Source organism: Hypanus sabinus, chromosome 27, assembly GCF_030144855.1.
Source record: "Hypanus sabinus isolate sHypSab1 chromosome 27, sHypSab1.hap1, whole genome shotgun sequence".
NCBI classification, from domain to species: domain Eukaryota; kingdom Metazoa; phylum Chordata; class Chondrichthyes; order Myliobatiformes; family Dasyatidae; genus Hypanus; species Hypanus sabinus.
In genome coordinates, this window is record NC_082732.1 from 15,745,738 (window position 1) to 15,767,381 (window position 21,644).

At 41.6% G+C, this 21,644-nt stretch overlaps 1 protein-coding gene and 1 long non-coding RNA gene across 7 annotated transcripts in view; one reads left to right on the forward strand and one right to left on the reverse strand.

Moving 5' to 3' along the window:
* Nucleotides 1-73: 73 nt before the first annotated feature.
* Nucleotides 74-21,644, forward strand: part of LOC132382003 (alkaline phosphatase-like) — a 94,359-nt gene continuing 72,788 nt past the window's right edge. For 5 of the 6 annotated variants that reach the window (XM_059951781.1, XM_059951783.1, XM_059951782.1 and 2 more), the window contains exon 1: nucleotides 74-232. The gene's annotated coding sequence lies outside the window, so the exon portion shown is untranslated. The remainder of the gene's footprint in view (nucleotides 233-21,644) is intronic. The other variant, XM_059951784.1, reaches the window with a different exon arrangement.
* LOC132381925 (uncharacterized) lies at nucleotides 16,017-20,626 on the reverse strand. The gene is made up of 3 exons (XR_009508139.1): nucleotides 19,952-20,626; nucleotides 19,527-19,815; nucleotides 16,017-17,513 (listed from the first exon to the last, which is right to left on the reverse strand). It is a non-coding gene; the product is annotated as an uncharacterized LOC132381925 (long non-coding RNA).

The window sequence follows — 21,644 nt, forward strand, 5'->3', positions numbered from 1 at the left end:
CTGCCAGAAAATGGCAGAATGTGGGACCTCCTTCTCCCCAAGGGCAGAGGGACTGCCAAGGCTGGATGGACTGCTCCTTGATATAAAGGAGACACTTCGGTTACCGAGCTGCTTCGTGCTGGCCGCTCTCCCCACAGCCGCTTTCCAACTTTCAGCGAGAGCACTTCACAAAAGAAACCTTCCCTCTCAAATTCATCAGCTTTAACGGATTTAAAGGGCTACTCCCTTGCAGGTGAGTGCGCTACGAATTCTGCTGTCAGTTTCGTGACTATCCCAATACGTTTTATCCGCTATTTCTTAGAACTCTCTGCCATCTGAATTAATGAGTAAAAGTTTTTTAAATTTTTCTTAGCTGGTTTTAGGGATATGGAGTGCGCATTGTATGTTGAAATGGGAATTAAATGTCATCAGAGGAATTTTGGTGAATTCATTTATGATTTAATATCTGACGAGACTTGGTTGATTTGCAGAAGAATCGGAACAAGTGAGTTTTTGAGTCAAGTTTCAACTGGCCACGGAGGCTTCTGAGATGATTGGAATTTGGAGAACAAACTAGTCCAGAGCGATAACGTTTCTGAATTCGAGTCCCACATTTTAGTCTGCTTTCTTTCTCAAGTATCCGATTAGCCAGCTTCGGAACTATCAAATCATTCATAAGCCTTGACGCCGGGAAGTGGTAAATATTACCTTGACACGGGCAAACATCTATATTCTTCCTGCTTCTTCGTTGACTACATGATTTGTCTATACAAAAGGGAGGATAATAACATGTGGTAGAAAGTTAAAAATCAAAAGGGAACTCCAGCTCTAAAACATAAACAGAAAATTCTAGAAATACTCAGCAATTCAGGCAGCATCTGCGGAGGGAGCAATTACTGCCCCTGACCTTAAGTGTTACTGGTTCTTCTCTCTCCACAGATGCTGCTTGATCCGCTGAGATTTTCCAGTACTCTGTCTTTTGACTGTTTCGATAAAAATCTAAAATGGCTATTGCTACACATTGGAATGCAATTTGAATTGATCTCCCTCCCTCCCTCCCTCCCCCCTTTCTCCCCTACCTCACCTCCACTTTCTCTCTGCTTTCTAGTTTTTTTCTCCTCTCTACTTCTCTTCCCTGTCTCCATCCTTTCTCATCTCACCTTCCCTTCCCACACTCCTATTCTCTCTCGTATCTCTCCTTCTATCTTCCTTCACTTCCTCCTGTCACCAACTGTCTGCACGTTCCCACAAACTTCCAGCACTACTTTCTCCCCTCCCATGCATCACCTTCACCTTTCCTTCTCCTCCCCTCAACTCTCTTTCTAGCCCCTGTTTCTCACCCCACCCTTCCCTCCCTACCCATTTTCCTTCACTTGCACCTATTGAATCTCTTCCTTTCGCAGTCAAGCTCTTCCTCTTTCCGTCTTGTTTCCCTTCTCTCTTATCTCCCTCGCTTTTGCTACGTCTCTGACTCTCTCCTTTCCTCTCCCATCCCCATCAACCTCATCCTGCCTTCCTGCCTGTGTTTCTTCTTCCTTCACTTCTCTCTGCTCCCCTCTCTCTCGTTTTCTGATCTTCCACCCTCTCCTGCCCCCTACCGTCACCCCGTTACCCCTCCGTTTCTTGCTGTTAATACTGGAGGGGGAGGAATGTGTCACTAAGGACCTTAAACCAGCTTGCCTCCTTTACCAATGAGACAAAAGATACTGGGGAATGACAAACAGGACACGGAGTGAGCATAGAAAGGGAAAGAAATACCAGTGGTAACACAAAAAAAGCTATTGAAAAAAACATCGGTGGTGCACATTTCAAATTGTTGCCACTCTGTGCCAGAGATGTTGTATTAATAATTAACAGATTATTTAAAGAATGATTCTAAGTATTAACTTCTATGGTGCATTTAATGGTTAATAAATGTGCAGATTTAGCAAATTCTTATAATAATTGGTAGTGTAAGGTTGTGCCTGCCTGTCCAAATTAAAAGTCCCTCTTTCAATAGTTTCTCGTGGTCACAGTTTATGCTGTGGATTCCCAGTAATCTTGTTTTCAGGAAGATTTGATCCCACTTCCCAAAGTTAGAAAGTGCTTAAAATATAGCAGTTAGCACCAGAGTGTGTGTGTGTGTGTGAAAAAAATGAACGTGAGAACACTTGTTGGGGGAAATTTTAAGAGTCCCCTGCTTTCACAGCAACTGTGCTTGTGTCCCATCTTCCAAGAGACACCCTCTTAATTATCTAGGCCAGCCTCTCCCTTAGTCAGACATAAGTATAGGTCCAATCTTGATCACTCCTGCCCTCAACCCAGAATAAATTATTCATCCGAATCCTCGCTGCTCATATCTGAACCTGCACCATTCCATTTGAGCTGCTTCCTGACAAACATTGCCTCCTGTCTTCCCAAAGTCTCAGTGGCCTTGCCCCTCCCAAACATGCAATCTTCCTCTAGCTCTGAAACGCCACACCTCAGCCACTTCCATTCCTTGGAAATCCCAGTTCTTTTGTCACCGCTTTGCCCATCTATTTGAAGTCTTTTCTCCAGCTATGTAAACCTTGTGTTCAGGAATTTCATTCTTACAGCCCCTCACTGATCAAACATGTCAATATCTCCTTTAGAATGTCAATCAAGTTTTCCCCTGTACCATAAACATAAGAGATTCTGCAGTTGCTGGAAATTCAGAGCAACACACGCAAAATTCTGTGGCAACTCAGCAGGTCACACAATGTTGATGGAAATGCATAAACAATTGATGCTTTGGGCTGAGATCCTTCTCTAGGATGGGAAGGGAAGGGGAAAGGCACCAGAATAAATAGGTGGGGGGGAGGGGAAGGAGGACTAGCTAGATGGTGTTGGGTGAAGCTTGGTAGGTGGGAAAGGTAAAGGGCTGCTGAAGAAGGAATCCGGTAGAAGAAGATGGTGGACCGTGGGAGAAAGGAAAAAGATTCTACCACTGTTTTAAGACATAACATATCCTTTGTTGAAAGCACTTAACATTGTCATTGCCATCCTTCAGTTTTGGGTTCCCTGATCACTCTGCTCAATCTCTTCTTGGACTATGTTTGACTTCTGCATCTCCCTGACCCTCCGTGGATCTAGGATGACAAATGATTACAATTCTTGTGCAGTAATGAGATTAATAGCTAATTTCAAAGCCTCACAGTCTGTAGAGTCAAAATTTGGAAAAAAAAGAGAACTTCAGTGTAATTGCCACCACTCAAATGGAGGTGAAACACTAGCAAGCCATTAAACTGTCAAATGCAAAAGATGAATAATAGGTTACAAAAGGAATGCGAGGGCAAGTTATACTGTGGAATATTCTGTTACAATTGGTTTCCTGAATTAGAGCCTATATATAATTTTGTAATTAGATGATTCCCTGAAAAAAAGGAATATTGGAAGTCAGAGTGTTGGATTAGATCAGGGGTGGGCAAACTTTTTGACTTGTGGGCCACAAAGGGTTCTAAAATTTGACAGGGGGGCCGGACCAGGAGCAGATGGACGGAGTGTTTTGGTAATACACCTCATAAGAGAAAATAAAATATCATGGGATATGTAGAAAACATGTGCTTTAATTTCAATTGAAAATGAACAAACGCATTACAACAAAATATCTGTCTTTGAAGTCCCATGGTATTTAGCTATTTATTGAAATGACTTTTAAAACACTGAAAATTAAATGAATAAAATACAGCTTTTTTTAATAGTAACAGTTATTATTTTAAAGCACTGAAAATTCTGTTATCCTTCAAGATATTATCATCATCACTCTCCTCCTGACTGTCTTTATTTCAAAAACGGTAGGAGATGCAGGTCTACTTGTCCTGCTCCTTCTTATTCAATTGTCCCCTGTGCCAAAACTCAACAACAACCAGCACAAGGACAGAACAGTGACAGCACACCAGTCTGCAGAGTGCATTATTTGGTCTGGAGCGCATTTTTTATTTTGAGAACGTATGGTCACCTGCGCACTACTCATGTCCATCACTTAACAGAAATGACATGTAACATGTAAGGCTTATTGAAAAAAATATTTTCAAATGCATTTTTTACATAACACAACGAAGAAACTTATTTTTAATTTCAGTGGGAATAGTGTTGTTGGTCTCCCTTTTTAGCCAGCGCATCAAAGTCTGGATTTAATTTTGTTGTGGCGATTCTCAGGATGGATCTGAGGTGTTGGTCAGTTAACTTGGATCTGTGGCTGGCTTTGTTGATGTTCATGACGCTGAATGCCTGTTCACACAAATAGGTTGAGCCGAACAAAGAGTAAAGCACAAATGTGGAGTAATACGCTGCACCTCAACAAAGGTCAATGTATATAGAGTGCGTCATCTATTGGGAAAACGGCAGAATTGCGGGGAAAAAAGCGTTAACAAGGTTTATTAATATAATTTCATCAAGTTCTGCGGGCCAGATTAAAAAGCTTAACGGGCCGCATATGGCCCCCGGGCCGTAGTTTGCCCATGCCTGGATTAGATAAATTGATTGACATGGGACATCACATCAAAACAAATCGGGTAGAAACCCCTCTCTCCTCTGGGTAATGTGATGGATGGTTCCATGAAGTTGTTCAGCAGGTGAGAGTCAGTTATTATTTTTTCTGAGGAAGGAGATCACTTATGAGATGGAATGCAGGGGTTTACTTAGAATCCCAGAACAGACGCAGAGCTAGGAGCCAAGAAGAAATTAAATTTTTGACTAAAAGAGAAGGAGACCTCTTCTAGGTCTTGTCATTAGGCAGTTGAATGAGAAAGTATAATGAAAGGTACCCAAAACTATGGGAGACCAAGTGAGGCAAAATGGTTTGGGCAACTTGCCATGGCCTCTGGTTCTGCTGAATGCACCTGTGTACACATGGGTTCTCAATGGATAAATGGAGTTTAGTCTATCGGTGTTGTCAATTATGGGGGATATATTAACAGGATAGAGAATAGTGGGGCAGGAAACAAGTCATTTTCAGATCAGCAGGCACTTCGTAGTGGGGAACCGCAGTAGTCAATGTTGGCCCTAAAGTTATTTACTTTCCATAGTAATTATGCAGATGAAGGCTGGGTGTTATGTGGCTATGTTTTCTGGCTAGACAAAGCTAATTGGGAAAATTAGCTATAAGGATACAAAGCTTTTGCTAAGGAATGCAGACAGGCAAGTAAGTGGTTAAAAGGGTGGAAAATGAAATTTTGTATGGGAGTGATGAAGGTAATTCATTTTCGTATGGATAATGGTAATTTAGATTATTTTTAAATAAGGACAAACCAGAGAATGCAAGTAATTAGGATGACAAATGAAATATCTCACCAGAAAGGGAGTTGGAAGGAAGAAACACAGAAGTCTGACAGAAGATGCACAGGGTTGTGGTGAGACCACACATGAACAACTCTGTGTAGCTTTGGTCTCACTGGGTTTCAGGTAGGACAATGCAGATTCACTGGAAAGATGAATGGCCCTAAAGCTATTTACTTTCTATGGTAATTGTGCAGATGAAGGCTGGGTGTTATGTGGCTATGTCCCACAAGCAGAGTAAATGGAACAGATTTATTCATGGAATATGAAAGAACATGATCTCATGATTTCAAAGGTATGATGTACAACAATCTAAGTTCGATAGATGTTGAAATGTCACTGACTCGAAAAGGGAGTTTAGAACCAAGTGGAATATTCTCAGGATTAGGAGTGGACTATTAGGGAATATGAGGTGAGGAAGAAATATATTTACTTTGAGGTTGTGGATCATTGGAATTCTCTACTGAAAAGGACCACAGTAACTGAATATATTCAAAGCTAGGAAAACAGGGTTTTGGGGTGTAGAGTAATTAAAAGAAAGGGGTGTTTGATGCGAAGTGGATGAGGTACAGGTCTAGTTGTAATAGAATTGAATAATGGGGTCTAATGACCCATTTCTATTTCTATTTTATTTTTGGGTTGTCAGGGGAGTCGCTGTGCTGTGATTGCTGAAGTGAAAGTGACTGGCAGGGTATCCAATAGACTTTAGCATGGAGTTGAGTGGAATGGTTAACAAAATGAATGAAAAGAGAGACAGGATATTGTTTATTGGATGCCTAATAGTTTTTATAACCTTGGGAGGTCCTAGTGTGGTTTCCAGTTGATTTTAAAAAGGAGGATTTGTACTGGTTTAATGGAGAAAGCCTAGCAGCCAAGTTGCCAACACCTGAAACCTTTATCTTGTGATGTTGAGAGGTAAATACTGGCTAGGCCAGCGGATGTTGGACTGAGGACCTATGCTGGACACAGAATGAGAACAAGTACTGATATTCTAGTGGAATACTGAGAGGGAGCCTTTGTGTCAGTGGGGCCACCTTCGGGACGAAGTGTCAACCTAAGAGTCTCTCTTGAGACTCCTAAAATTCTGTTGAATTTCAGTCACTACGGAAAATGCTTCAGCCAATTAGCACATAGCAAACTCCAATATAAAGGAATTTAGTTATTTATCTCTTTTAGACAATTATCCTTCAACAAATAAGCTCCTACAAGTTGGAGAACCAGGGAGAATTAAAACAGAAATGCTTCAAAACACAGCAAGTCAGGAGAAAAAAACAGAATCTGCTTCCAGGTTCGTTACCTTGTTCTCTCCAAAGGTGCTGCTCGACTTGATGAGTGTTTCTAGTACTATCAGCTTTTATTTTGAGCATCTTCAGTTTTATTTTACCTCCTGGCCATGGGAAACCACTGAGCTCTCATTGTAGAAGTTCAGTTGAGTACATTCAACTGAGTGACTGCTGTGTTTCAATTTATCTAAGAGAAGGCATCGCAGCAGTGCAGCACTCCCTCAATACTGCATTAGAGAGGGAGCCCACATCTGGAGTATGAGTTGAAATCAAACTTGTATGATTGCTGTCAATTGCTATGACTGGAAGATCCACTGAGTAATTTGGTTGAAGCCAACAGATGGTAGCGCGATATTTAATACGCAGCAGCCTCTCTGGACTCTGGATTTGGGGATTGCCAAACGTTATATGGATTTTCTGGTGTAGTCTGTTCTGTCGTGTGCTTTTGTGATATCATTCTGGAGGAATGTTGTTTAATTTTTTAAGTGCATTGTAGTTGTGGTTTCTAAATGACAATAAACTGAAATTCAGTTCAATCAAAGCATAATCAGGCTGGCATTTGAATGTAGTTCCATCAGAGTTGTTGCGTTTTGATTGAGCTAAGATATACATTTTGTGCATCGTCCTGAGTGGAACAAGACAGTTCTGTCAGTGTCATGACCAATGACTGTCACTCAATCAAGAACACTAGAAGGGGGATGATTTGAATGCATTTTGTGTGCGCTTGCCAGCCTCAAACCAGTTGTGATATTTCTCCAGTGTTACAACACTGCATCTCATGGGATCTGAGTGCTGTCCTGGGGATGTGTCAGCACTGAACAATACAACCTACTGTCTCGTGGTATTTCCTAGTCTCCAGAGGTTTAGAAACCCCAAACACTTTTGTCAGCCTTTATATGTAATATACTATGATGATCAACTTAGTTTAAGGACTGAGAAATCACTAAATAAAAATATTATTAATGTCATTCATCTTCCAGTATCCAGTTAGCTGCTTAGATATTGTTGATATATTTCAACAATCAATTAATTTTCTTGGGGATGCAGGCGCAGATCAGAAGTAAGGAAAGTGCCAGTAATGTGAAGTTTTGGGAATCAGAGATTCAAAGCCAGATTTTCTTCCTGGTATATTAATGCTCTTTCCTTACTCTATATGCAGCCACCTGGCTAAGCAAAGTGCAATGTAAATTTATCATCAAAGTACATATATGTCATCACATACTGTACAATCCTGTGATTCATTTCTTGCAGGCATTTACAGTAAATTCACGAACTACGATAGAATCAATGAAAGACTGCACCCAACAGAATGGACAAATAGCTAATGTACAAAAGGCAACTAACTCTGCAAATTTAAAAAAATAGTAATAATAAATAAATAAGCAATAAATATTGAGAACGGGAAATGAGGAATCAATGATAGTGAGTACGTAGATTGTGGGAACAGTGCAGTGATGGGGTGAGGGAAGCTGAGTGGGAGGGCTTTACCTGTGATAGACTGGGCTGTATCCATTACTTTCTGTAGGCTTTTCCATTCAAGAGCATTGGTGTTTTCATACCAGGCTATGGTGCAACCAGTCATTATATTCTCTACATCTGTTGAACTAAGTTTTAGATGATGTGCCAAATCTTCACAAACTTCTGAAAAACTGTAGAGGTGCTGCTGGGTATTCTTTGTAACAGTACTTGCATGCTGGACCCAGTACAAATCCTCTGAAATGATAATGCCTCCAATTCCCTGAGGAGTACTGGCTCATGGACCTCTGATTTCCTCCTTCTGAAGAAAATAGTCAATTCCCCCATCTTGCAGAAATTGAGTGAGAGCTTGCTGTTGTAGCACCACTCAGCCAGATTTTCAGTCTCCTTCTTGTATGCTGACTCATCACCACTTTTGATTCAACCAATGACAGTGGTGTTGTCAGCAAACTTTAATAGTGATTTGGAATTGTGTTTAGCTTCTCAGTCATAAGTATAAAGTGAGTAGAGCAGGGGACTAAACACATAGCTGAATGTGGAGGAGATATTATCACCAATCTGAACTGACTGGGGTCTGCAAATGAAGGCCTCAAGGATTCAGTTACACAAGGAGCTATTGATACCAGGGTCTTGAAGCTTATTGGGTCATTCTAAGACATCCTAAATAAAAGTTTAAAAAGGTGATGCTTCTCTGTAGGCAACAGAAGTGTCTGCAACTTTCTTGAATATCCTGCCCCCCAATCCCAATAATTTAAAAAAAAAGTTGCTTTGGAAGCTAGAACACATGGTGTCAATTATTTGGACACTTTGCAGTTCAATTTTAGCTTTCCCTGGAGTATTCTTTCCAGAGACAGGAAATGGTACCGAGCTCTTCTGGGCATCCATAAATTCAGTACAGGTGTGTCATAAACCACAAAACCTATTCTGACCATACTGATGTTAATTGGAGACAAAGTTGTGAAATGATCTCTGTAGATCCAGGAGAACCTTGTGCAAATGTGATGCATGGTACATTGCTTAAAGGGGCAGTCTGCTGAGAATGATGAATCTCAGCTGGTCAGACTTAGAAATTACTAGGCTGGCCAGGGACCTTCCAGAACTGTCTCCAGCAATAGACCTCTAAAATACTTACTCAATGGGTATCTAAATAGTGACACCAACTGTCAGCATTCCATCACTGGCTCATGGCTGACTGTTTAGGCTGGGTTCAGGACGTTGAGTGGAAGGATGCAAGGATATGAACCCAGTGAAGTATGAAAACTCCTATAGAGTCTGCAGAGGCACCAAATCTCATCTGGACCACTTTGATGAACCACTTAGGCTTCTGTTTTGCGCGGCTGTTGATACTGTGGTATGTGATATTTGAGGGAAACCTCTGTTCATTATCTCATGGGTGGACTCTCAACTTTCTCAACAAAGGATCTTTGCAGGTGACTACATCAACGTCTGCTTTGTCTCCCAATTTGTTGTTCAGTACAACATTGTATTAGGAAAGGAATGATCTCGGATCCTGGAGGTGACATCTGGAATCCTGGGATGTGCCAGCATTCCTGGCTTCCCATGTCTAACAGCAGGCCAGTGATTCACTTGCTCATAAGAGCGTCCCTTCATAACTTGGAGCTGGGTGGCTCCCTCGGTGTAGATGTGGCTGCGTAACATGAGAAAATTGTCCTCATGAGGAATGCATTGCTTCTGGGATACGTGCATGACTCCTTCACCCTGGTGAAATATACACTGCGGATATTTTCAGTGATATCGACTGCGTGAAGGGATGGACTCTGGTGGGAGAAAGGGACCTGTCTACTTCTCTAGTTCCTCCCATTGGCAGGTTCCCCATCCGCAGTGTCTGAGCACAGAAACCTGAGTCAGTGTGTAACAGGGTAGCACTGGAAACAACCTGTCATACATTACTGGCAGATATGGAGACCTCATTTCAGGTGTTACATGTTCTTAGTCCAGTAGCTGTTGATATCAGCTGCTGATGGTGGACTAGCAATGAGAAGATGGAGTGTATATTCATAGGAAGGAGCAGAAGGAAGATTAAGGCCATCGAGAGGGAGACCCTGCTCAGCATTTGCAGCCTCCCCTTCCCATCAACAGAGGAGGCATCATTGCTGGAAAGAATATCAGGTACTTCCTAAGGGAAAGACTTTTGCCCATAGGAACCTACAAATCAAGTGTCCTGCTCCACATTACAAGCCCAAGCACCAACATGAGACCAATAACCAACCAGGTTAATGGCGTACTCACTGTTGAAGCCCATCCCTTGTTGCTGTCTGTGTGGAATTTGCAGGACCATATGTGTCTTTTACTGGGTTCTCCGGTTTCTTCCTATGTCCTAGATGCATAGATTGGTAGGTTAATTTTCCATTGCAATATGTCCCTGGTGTGTAGGAGAATGATAGAATCTGGAGAGTGGGGTGTTGATGGTAGTTGAAAGAAGAGTTTGCAGGGAAAATTTAGTGGGAGAATGAGACTCAATTGCCTGAAGTGGAACCAGGTGTAACAAGAGGGACTATGGTAACATACAGAGAACCAGAATGATGAAGTTAATCTCTTCACATCCTCCTGCACAGGTTCCCCTGCTCTGAATTTAACATATGGTGAGTGAGTTCCTTCTTGTATTAATTTAACAACTTGCAATGATTCCTTTGGGTTTCCAGATGAGTGGCACCTTTTTTTAAGTTCTTTGGATGTTGCATCAGTAAACACTTTCTGTGAGGATTCCCACTGGTGTGTCGATCATCCTAGCGTATCTTTTGCAGACCTGAGATTTCTTCCCGTATTGCTGCACAGTGTGGAGACTGAAGGTTCTTGTGGAGAAGACCACTGTTACTTCCCTCCAGGTTCTTCCTCGGGTGGGTCAGGGATTTCTTCTCCTGGTATGCGGATCTTCTTCCTGGTATGAAATCATAAGAATGAGGCCATTTGGCCCATCACAGCTGCTGTGCCATTTCATCATGACTGATCCAGTTTCCCTCTCAGCCCCAGTCCCCTCCCTTCTCCTGTATCCCTTCATGCCATGACTAATCAGGAATCATGCCTTAAGTAAACCCAATGACTTGGCCTCCACAGTTCCTGTGGCAATGAATTCAACAGATTCATCACTCTCAGGCTGAAGAAATTTCTCCTCATCTCTGTTCTAAAAGAATGCCCCTCTATTTTGAGGCTGTGTCCTCTAGTCTTAGACTACCCCAGCCCACGGAAACATCCTAACTATATCCACTCTATTGAGGCCTTTCAAGATGCAATAGGTTTCAATAATATCATCTTTCATTCTTCTAAATTCTATTGAGTAGAGACCCAGAGCCATCAAGTACTCTTCAATGACAATCCATTCAATCCCAGAATCATTTTCATGAACCTCTGCACCCTTTCCAACGTCAGCACATCCTTTCTTAGATGCGGGTCCCAAAACTGCTCTCAGTACTCCAAGCGAGACCTCACCAGTGCTTTATAAAGCCTCAACATTACATCCTTGCATTTATATTCCAGTCCTCTTGACATTAATGCCAACATTGCACTAGCTTTCCTCACCATTGACTCAACCTGCAAATCAGCCTTCAGGAAATCCTGCATAAGAACTCCAAAGCTCCTTAGAGTTCTGAATTTTCACTCCATTTAGAAAATAGTCTGCTCTTTTATTTCTTCTACCAAAGTACATGACCGTACATTTCATGATACTATATTCCATCTGCCTCTTCTTTGCCCATTCTCCTAATCTGATAAAACCATGAGATATAGGGGCAGAGTTAGGTCATTGGCCTATTGCGTCTGTTCTGCCATGTCATAGCTTCATATGTCATAGAGCCATACAAGAAAGAGAGTTTCTTCTTCCCACTGAATCCATGCTGATGAATAATCAACTATTTACATTCATCCCACCATCCCCAATCCAAACCCCGACACCACTACCACGTCTGTCATAAAAGCCCTGCGCCAGCTCTTCACTCTGTTTGGATATCCCTGCTATATCCACAGTGATAGAGGGTCCTCCTTTATGAGTGACGAGCTGTGCCAGTACCTGCTGGCTAGGGGCATTGCTTACTAGTCGGATCACGAGTTATAATCCCCGGGGAAATGGACAGGTGGAGAGGGAGAATGCCACAGTGTGGAAGGAGCCACGGTCAGTGGGAGGGGCCACAGCAGCAGTCAGCAGGGAGCGTGTCCAGACAGGTATATGTAGTTCACCACACTACTATTAGATTCTATCACACCTGTACAGTCTAGTCCACACTTAGTGGACAATTAACCGACTAATCTTTGAGGTGTAGGAGGAAACCAACAAGATCACAGGAAGAATGTGCAAACTCCACATAGTCTGGGTAAAACCCTGATCTTTGGAGCAACAAGGCATCTTGTGGCTGTGCTCCTGTGCTGCAGGAACGGCATGTGTCCATAGCAACACACTCTTTGAGTGATTCAAAGAGCTGAGTCCTTCTCCCCATATCCTTTGTTTCTTTGCGGCATTTGTAAAAAGGAGTGCTTTTCTTTGAACGCTGCTCGCAGAGAGCTGTGAGATGTGTGACGTTGTGTGACACTGCTGGGAATTGCACAGGTCCAGTTTTCTGAGTGCAAGATACTCGTAATGTCATTCCATTCAGTTTATGGACCATCTTTGGACCAACCTTTCGGAGGATCCAACAGGTATTATTGCTAAATACAGCAATGCTTTTGTGAGGACAGTTTTGGAAAAGAGTGAATAAGATTGAAAAATAAAAAGAATGAAATGATGGAAAGGGGTGGACACAAGAGGGGAAAGACAGAGAAAGTGGCAAAGAGGCCCATGAGATTGCAAGAAAATGGCATTGTATTTACCAAGCTGGTTTTTGTTAAACTGGAACAAAACGGGACCTGCTGATGTGCTGATCTTTGTGTCCTGTTTAGTATAATGGCTGCACTGGCTGTAGTTACCACGACAATACTTTTGTGAGGACAGTTTTCGAAAAGAGTGAATAAGATTGAAAAATAAAAAGAATGAAATGATGGAAAGGGGTGGACACAAGAGGGGAAAGACAGAGAAAGTGGCAAAGAGGCCCATGAGATTCTGTGCTGCTTTGTCTGTGCATTTGTTTTGTTCCTGGCCTTTGAACATGAAAAGATTCCCCGGTTGTCTTTTTCCATGCATTGCAGAACTGTGAAACCAGACTATGAAACCAGGCCTTAAACCCCTCACAATTTCCACCATCCCAGGAAACCCCCCACAGCTTTGTGAGAGCTTTGGTTTGCTTCCTGTGTCTAATGTTTTATTTTCTAGCATTTCCTCTGCCTCTCCATTGAGGCACCTTAATAATTACCCTGAATAGTCCACAGATTAATGGCAGTACATTGGACCTGCACAATTACAATCAAGGGTTCAAATTGTTGCATTCCTAACGAGCCAAAGGAAGATTCTATTTGAAAAAGCCAAATCTATTTGACAGGAATCCTTTTAAATCAGGCTTGAAGACCTTTGTCTCTGCACTGAAAGCCAAATTATTTGTGTTTGTCAGTGAGCACTGTAAGCACATACCTACAACACAAAGTCATGAAATCAATTTCTATTCTGCTTTCAGGCTGAACTCGAGTGTTCTTCTTTCCATTCTGAATCTCAGACAGTTGGTTGACAGGCAGACTGGAGAAGTGATTCTCTCCTCTCATTCCAGTGAAGTACACCTTAACCAGGTTGCGGAGGCTGATGCCGTCTGAGTGGAAATATTTTCTTGTTAAGATATGTCATTATTTTCTTCACTGCCACTCAACTCCTTCCCCTTTCCTCCACGACCATCTGCTCGCACTTGTATGTCAAAACAAAGATAAACCATCTGCTTGATGTAACACACACAGAATTCAGGAGAAACTCAGCCAGTCAGGCAGCATCTAAGGAGGGAAATGGATGGTTGACATGTAGGGCTGAGACCCTTCTTCAGGATTCCAGCATTTTGTGTGTGCTGCTCCAGATATTTATTTATTTATTGAGATATAGGCCCTTCTGACCATTCAAGTCACACCACTCAGCAGCTAATCACCTAATCACGGGACAATTTACTATGAATAATTAACCTACTAACTGGTAGGTCTTTGGACTGTGGGAGAAAACCTGAGCAGCTGGAGGAAACCCACGTGGTCACGGGGAGAATGTACAAATTCCTTCCAGGCAGCAGTGGGAATTGAACCCGGGTCACTGGTACTGTAAACCATTGTGCTAACCACTACACTACTGTGCCACCCAAGCATTAGCGTTCTCTCGTGTGTTTCTTTCTGCCTTCACTCTTACCCCTTCTCTTCCCCCTCACTTGCCAATCAGCTCCCTCTGGTATCACTCTTCCTTCTCTTTCTGTCATGGTCCTCTCTGCTGTTATATCTGTTTACTACTTCTTTTAGCCCTTTGCCTTTTCCACTGATCATCTCCGTGCTTCTCACTCCATGCCCCCCTCCCCTACACACCCGCCTTTCCCCTCACCTGGCTTTACGTTTCTTCCTGCCAGCTTGTATTCCTTCCCCTTCTCCCACTTTCTTAATCTGGCTTCATGCCCCTTTCCTTTTCAGTCCTGATGAAGGGTCTTGGCCCAAAACGTTGACTGTTTACTCCTCTCCATTGATGCTGCCTTACCTGTTGAGTTCCTCCAGCCTTTTGTGTGTGTTGTTCTGAATTTCCTGCATCTGCGGAATCTCTTCTAGTCAGTATTATAAACACAAGTTGTATGTCCTCTGCATTCCTAAGATATGGTTGATAGTTATGTAACTGCTTTGAAGAGCACTTACTCTTTCCTTTCTCCAAAGTTTGCTTTAGACAATATATAAAACATTTATCCTTGATAACTGGGGATATATTGAGGCAAAGGCTCACACAGTATGGAAATAGATCCTTTAGCTCTTTACATAAATGTCACAATCAATAACCCAGCTACACTAGGCTCATTTACTAGCAGGCAAGTCAAATGTTTATCCAAATGCTTCTTAATATAGCCATCTAATCCTTGGATCTGGACTGCAGGAACAATAGAATTCCTTAAAGCTGGCATCATTTTCTTGGACCAACAACACACACAAAATGCTGGTGGAACACAGCAGGCCAGGCAGCATCTATAGGGAGAAGCGCTGTCGACGTCTCGGCCCGAGACCCTTTGAAAAGTCGACATCGCTTCTCCCTATAGATGCTGCCTAGCCTGCTGTGTTCCACCAGCATTTTGTGTGTGTTGTTGTTTGAATTTCCAGCATCTGCAGATTTCCTCGTGTTTGATCACTTTCTTGAATCAGTATTGACTAGAGAATCTATATTTTTATATATTTTATTCCAAGGATAATGATGCCAATCTACAGTTGAGCAAAAACGTTACCACTTGTCAGCTATTTATAGCTTAAACCTGATTATCAAGGACAGTGACTTTCCTCATGGTGTCTTGACAACAGGTGCCGAAATGAAATTTAAAGTTGATAATAGAAAATGGGGTTCAGTCATTATTTGGATGACAGCAGCTAATCATTCAGACGGGTGGAAGCTGATTAATAGAGAGTTGGAATTGGGTAGGGAATACAACTCCTTTTGTTGATCGTGAGAATAGATCTTCAAAGAGGTGAAGAATGGACATAGAGAGGCAGACGATTTATCTGACTGCCAGTTCCTCCAGATTTTTCACTTTTTCCTGCAGATTTTCTTCTGCCCCCTAATTTAATGCTTGTTTCCTTGAGTATATTTTCTTGATGCTGAGGGGGCATGACAGGGCAGATGTTGACATCTTTCCACTAGTCAGAGGGCTTTGATTAAGGGGACACAGTTAGAAAGTTAGGGTGTAGTCTTTTGAAACTGGGGTGTGCATGTATTTCTTCTTGCAAAACCTGGTGAATAGAATTCTCCATATTGGAAGATGATGGATGCCCTATCATTGTGGGTATTTAAAGAGGAAGTACTTATTCCCCATTTTGGAATGGGGAATTATGGGGTACAGGAACAGAAGAGATCAGGCAAGATCACCACTGTCATATTGACTAACACCACAAGCTTGAAGGCTGAATGACCTTGCCTGTTCCTGTTTTCCAATATCTTTATGTTCTAGAGTTTGGATTGTCTTGGGTGATTTATTACAATTACTTTATTGTCACCAAACAATTGATACTAGAGCGTACAATCATCACAGCAATATTTGATTCCGTGCTTCGTGCTCCCTGAAGTACAAATCAAAGTAAATATAATAAAAATTTAAATTATAAATCATAATTAGAAAAGGGAAAGTAAGGAAGTGCAAGTCAGGTCCGGATATTTGGAAGGTACGGCCCAGATCTGGGTCAGGATCCGTTCAGCAGTCTTATCACAGTTGGAAAGAAGCTGTTTCCAAATCTGGCCATATGAATCTTCAAGGTCCTGAACCTTCTCCCAGAGAGAAGAGGGACAAAAAGTGTGTTGGCTGGGTGGGTCGTGTCCTTGATTATCCTGGCAGCACTGCTCCGACAGCGTGCAGTGTAAAGTGAGTCCAAGGATGGAAGATTGGTTTGTGTGATGTGCTGGGCTATGTTCATGATCTTCTGCAGCTTCTTCAAGTCTTGGACAGGACAACTTCCATACCAGGTTGTGATGCACCCTAGAAGAATGCTTTCTACGGTGCACCTATAAAAATTAGTGAGGGTTTTAGGGGACAGGCCAAATTTCTTCAGCTTTCTCAGAAAGTAAAGGCGCTGGTGGGCCTTCTTTTTGTTTTTGAAGATACTGAAATGATGGAAATGCTGCTCTAAGAGGTTTCACATCTCATAGTCATATGCCACCTTGAAAGAGTACAGTATCAGAAAATCTCACCATTTGGGCTTCTACCTGAAGCACTTTCTCACAACTCAGTCGATTGTCTGTACAAGATAAGATTAATGTGGGAAAGGATCATTAACCTCTTAGAAATTGCAATGTAACAAATTTGGAGCCGAATTGTTTATCACAACACATGTCCAAATAATCCAGATGGCAGGAGACCTGCCATGTGTTTTGATGCACCATCAATAACTCTCTCTGAGACGTGAAGGCGAGACATCGGCTTGTATTGACTGGAAGAAAGAACAAGCAGTAGTTGACCACCATACTACATCCTGGAGACAGAGAGGCCGGGCTCAGGCCTCAATTGCCTTTATACCGGGGTCTGTGGGAGGAGCCACAGGAGTAGTCAGCAGGGGGCGTGTCCAGACAGGTATATGTAGTTCACCACATGTTTCATCTGTAAAGTAAGCATTAATATTTACAAAAAGAATTGAGAGAAAAAGGAAGTTGTCACATTTTAAAATTCCTTGATCCCACAGTCATATTTATAACTGCATAAAGGCAGTGGGCTTCATTTTGAACAGTGACTTACTTGTTTCTGGAACTGAAATCCATGGCCCCTCGTTTTGTGGTCTGTTTCAACATTGATTGCCATGAAGGGTGATCACAGGCTTACACTGGTGTGCAAGTGAAATTTATCTTATGCAGTCTGCCTTTGTAAATTGCACCTGAATGAGAATTGTATCCCCACCATTTATCAGGCACACTGAATGTTCATCCTGCAATAAAATAAAGACAGAGCTTTTGAATGAAAGCCGGGTCCAAAACACTTCCTTAATTTAAAAAAAAAGTAGAAAAATTCTTTCACCTACAATGCATCCGAGGTATTGCACACCTCAAAGTCAGTTTCTGGAAGTAAAATCTATACTTAGGCTAAAGATGCATCATGTTTTGTCAAAGATCAGAAAGTTAAAAGAAGAAACAAAATTTGGGGTTGAATGATGGCTTTCTTTTTTTTCCCCCCTGGGGCATGAGAAGGTAATTCTCTATTCAGAACACAGAGGAATTAATGATATAGGCTGGGTTCATGGTGATTTGTGTACAGATGGTCAGATGGCATCGCCTTTAACATACTGAGGAGACTACCCATATGGCATAATAATGGGGAACTTGTGTCAGAAGGAGGCTTATTTGTAAGTCAAACTTTAGCTTAGCCTGACACATATGACAGTGTTAATATGCTGTCATCTACTCTACCCAGCGCTGTGCACAACATGCAGTTCCCCTGGCACTCAGGACTGAGTTGGACACCTACAATTATTTGATATAAGGCTAATTTTCAAAAGGAGAAAAAAGTCAAATTGACATTCACAAGTGTTTGTATGTCCATCTGAAATATGTGGTGAAAGGGCAGGTGGAAATTAGTGTACAAGTGCTAGGTGAGCAGGTGAATAGGGATTGGCAAGAGACTTGGTTGAGGATTGGTATCAAAATGAGCAGTGAATTATGGAGATTTTAAATTTTGCACATATAAAGGTTTAAGTTTCAAAAAATTCAGAATCATGATTACTAATAACATTTTTTTCTATTTTAGTTTTCTTCCGTGTGTTTGTTAGTGGAAGTCAATGCCTTAAAGGCACCATCTGCAATAGAGCTGAAATACAGAATTCTTTTAAAAGTTTTGACTTGTGCAATTTTTGTCACGAAAATTAATTCCTTTCGCTTGTTTGGTATGCTCTGTGCCTTTTAAAGTCGGTTTCCCAATAATGCAATAAATACTTGCCATTTTTAATAGATCAGGGTGAACGTAAATGAAATGCTTGCAGATAACAAAAAACAAAGGTTAGTCAAATTTTTAAAGAGACCTGATGACAAGACCCTTTAGAAACTTGTATTGGTCCAGTAAACAAACCTTTAAAACTTGTACCCACATCTGAGGTACAAACAATGGCAGAGACTTAATTCAGCTGGCGGACAACCGAGAAAAGTCACTTACCATAATTCCACCCGGAGAATCTCAAGGGGTCTCTGCAGCTGAAATGGACTGGAAAAGCATTGAGATGCCAACCTCTGCTGCAGAGCAGGCAGCTTGGTCCATTGCCTTGAAGATCTAAATTTTCACCTTTGGTGAACCAGGTCCAAATCGAACTCAGAAGCAGGAAATTGCAGTATAGTGCTCAGAATAAGCAACACACAAAATGCTGGAGGAACACAATGGGTTAGGCAGCATCTATGGAGGGAAATGGATAGTTGACAATTCAGATCAAGACCCTCCATCAGGACCTGTCCATGAAAATAAATTTAGTTTGGCCATTTTATTTGTAAAACACTAAATATACATTTTAGCTTAGTTTAATGTTTGCTACAATGATAGACTTCCTAGTGTGGAACAATCGGTTTATATTTCTGGTTAAATCCTTTGCTAAAATTGATGGGGGGGTGGGGGGTTGAAGTTAGTGTTTTCAGAAACGCAGATTGGCCTCCTGACAGATTGCACCCTATTGCTTTTATTTCAATGTTCTGATTTTAATATGATGACATAAGGGGAAGAGGAAAAAAAACAACCACAAACACGTATCACGTGTAAATAATCTGGATTACATTGTGACCATCAAAAAGTTAAAATATTACTACTGATATGTGCTGAGTTATGGCATTAGTTACAAAAGGCTGCTCTTCCCAGCTGGTTGTACTTTCTCACAACTCAGTCGATTGCCTGTACCAGATAAGATTAATGTGGGAAAGGATCATTAACCTCTTAGAAATTGCAATATAACAAATTTGGAGCCTACCGGTAATTGTTTATCACAACACATGTCCAAATAATCCAGATGGCAGGAGACCTGCCATGTGTTTTGATGCACCATCAATAACTCTCTCTGAGACGTGAAGGCGAGACATCTGCTTGTATTGACTGGAAGAAGGAACAAGCAGTAGTTGACCACCATACTACGTCCTGGAGACAGAGAGGCCGGGCTCAGGCCTCAATTGCCTTTATACCGGGGTCTGTGGGAGGAGCCACAGGAGCAGTCAGCAGGGGGCGTGTCCAGACAGGTATATGTAGTTCACCACATGTTTCATCTGTAAAGTAAGCATTAATATTTACAAAAAAGAATTGAGAGATAAAGGAAGTTGTCACATTTTAAAATTCCTTGATCCCACAGTCATATTTATAACTGCATAAAGGCAGTGGGCTTCATTTTGAACAGTGACTTACTTGTTTCTGGAACCGAAATCCATGGCCCCTCATTTTGTGTTCTGTTTCAACATTGATTGCCATGAAGGGTGATCACAGGCTTACACTGGTGTGCAAGTCAAATTTATCTTATGCAGTCTGCCTTTGTAAATTGCACCTGAATGAGAATTGTATCCCCACCATTTATCAGGCACACTGAATGTTCATCCTGCAATAAAATAAAGACAGAGCTTTTGAATGAAAGCCGGGTCCAAAACACTTCCTTAATTTAAAAAAAAGTAGAAAAATTCTTTCACCTACAATGCATCCGAGGTATTGCACACCTCAAAGTCAGTTTCTGGAAGTAAAATCTATACTTAGGCTAAAGATGCATCATGTTTTGTCAAAGATCAGAAAGTTAAAAGAAGGAACAAAATTTGGGGTTGAATGATCGGCTTTCTTTTTTTTCCCCCCTGGGGCATGAGAAGGTAATTCTCTATTCAGAACACAGAGGAATTAATGATATAGGCTGGGTTCATGGTGATTTGTGTACAGATGGTCAGGGTAGGCATCGCCTTTAATATACTGAGGAGACTACCCATATGGCATAATAATGGGGAACTTGTGTCAGAAGGAGGCTTATTTGTAAGTCAAATTTTAGCTTAGCCTGATACATATGACAGTGTTAATATGCTGTCATCTACTCTACCCAGCGCTGTGCACAACATGCAGTTCCCCTGGCACTCAGGACTGAGTTGGACACCTACAATTATTTGATATAAGGCTAATTTTCAAAAGGAGAAAAAGTCAAATTGACTTTCACAAGTGCTTGTATGTCCATCTGAAATATGTGGTGAAAGGGCAGGTGGAAATTAGTGTGCAAGTGCTAGGTGAGCAGATGAATAGGGATTGGCAAGAGACTTGGTTGATGAGTGGTATCAAAATAAGCAGTGAATTATGGAGATTTTAAATTTTGCACATATAAAGGTTTAAGTTTCAAAAAATTCAGAATCATGATTACTAATAACATTTTTTTCTATTTTAGTTTTCTTCTGTGTGTTTGTTAGTGGAAGTCAATGCCTCAAAGGCACCATCTGCAATAGAGCTGAAATACAGAATTCTTTCAAAAGTTTTGGATTGTGCAATTTTTGTCACGAAAGTTAATTCCTTTCGCTTGTTTGGTATGCTCTGTGCCTTTTACAGTTGGTTTCCCAATCATGAAATTAAATTCTTGCCATTGTTAAAAGATCAGGGTGAACGTAAATGAAATGCCTGTAGATAACAAAAAACAAAGGTCAGTCAAATTTTTAAAGAGACCTGATGACAAGACCCTCTATAAACTTGTATTGTTTCAGTAAACAAACCTTTAACTTCTACCCACATCTGAGGTATAAACAATGGCAGAGACTTAATTCAGCTGGCGGACAACCTAGAAAAGTCACTTACCATAATTCCACCCGGAGAATCTCAAGGGTTCTCTGCAGCTGAAATGGACTGGAAAAGCATTGAGATGCCAACCTCTGCTGCAGAGCAGGCAGTTTGGTCCATTGCCTTGAAGATCTAAATTTTCACTTTTGGTGAACCAGGTCCAAATCGAACTCAGAAGCAGGAAATTGCAGTATAGGGTTCAGAATAAGCAACACACAAAATGCTGGAGGAACACAATGGGCCAGGCAGCATCTATGGAGGGAAATGGATAGCTGACGATTCAGATCAAGACCCTCCATCAGGACCT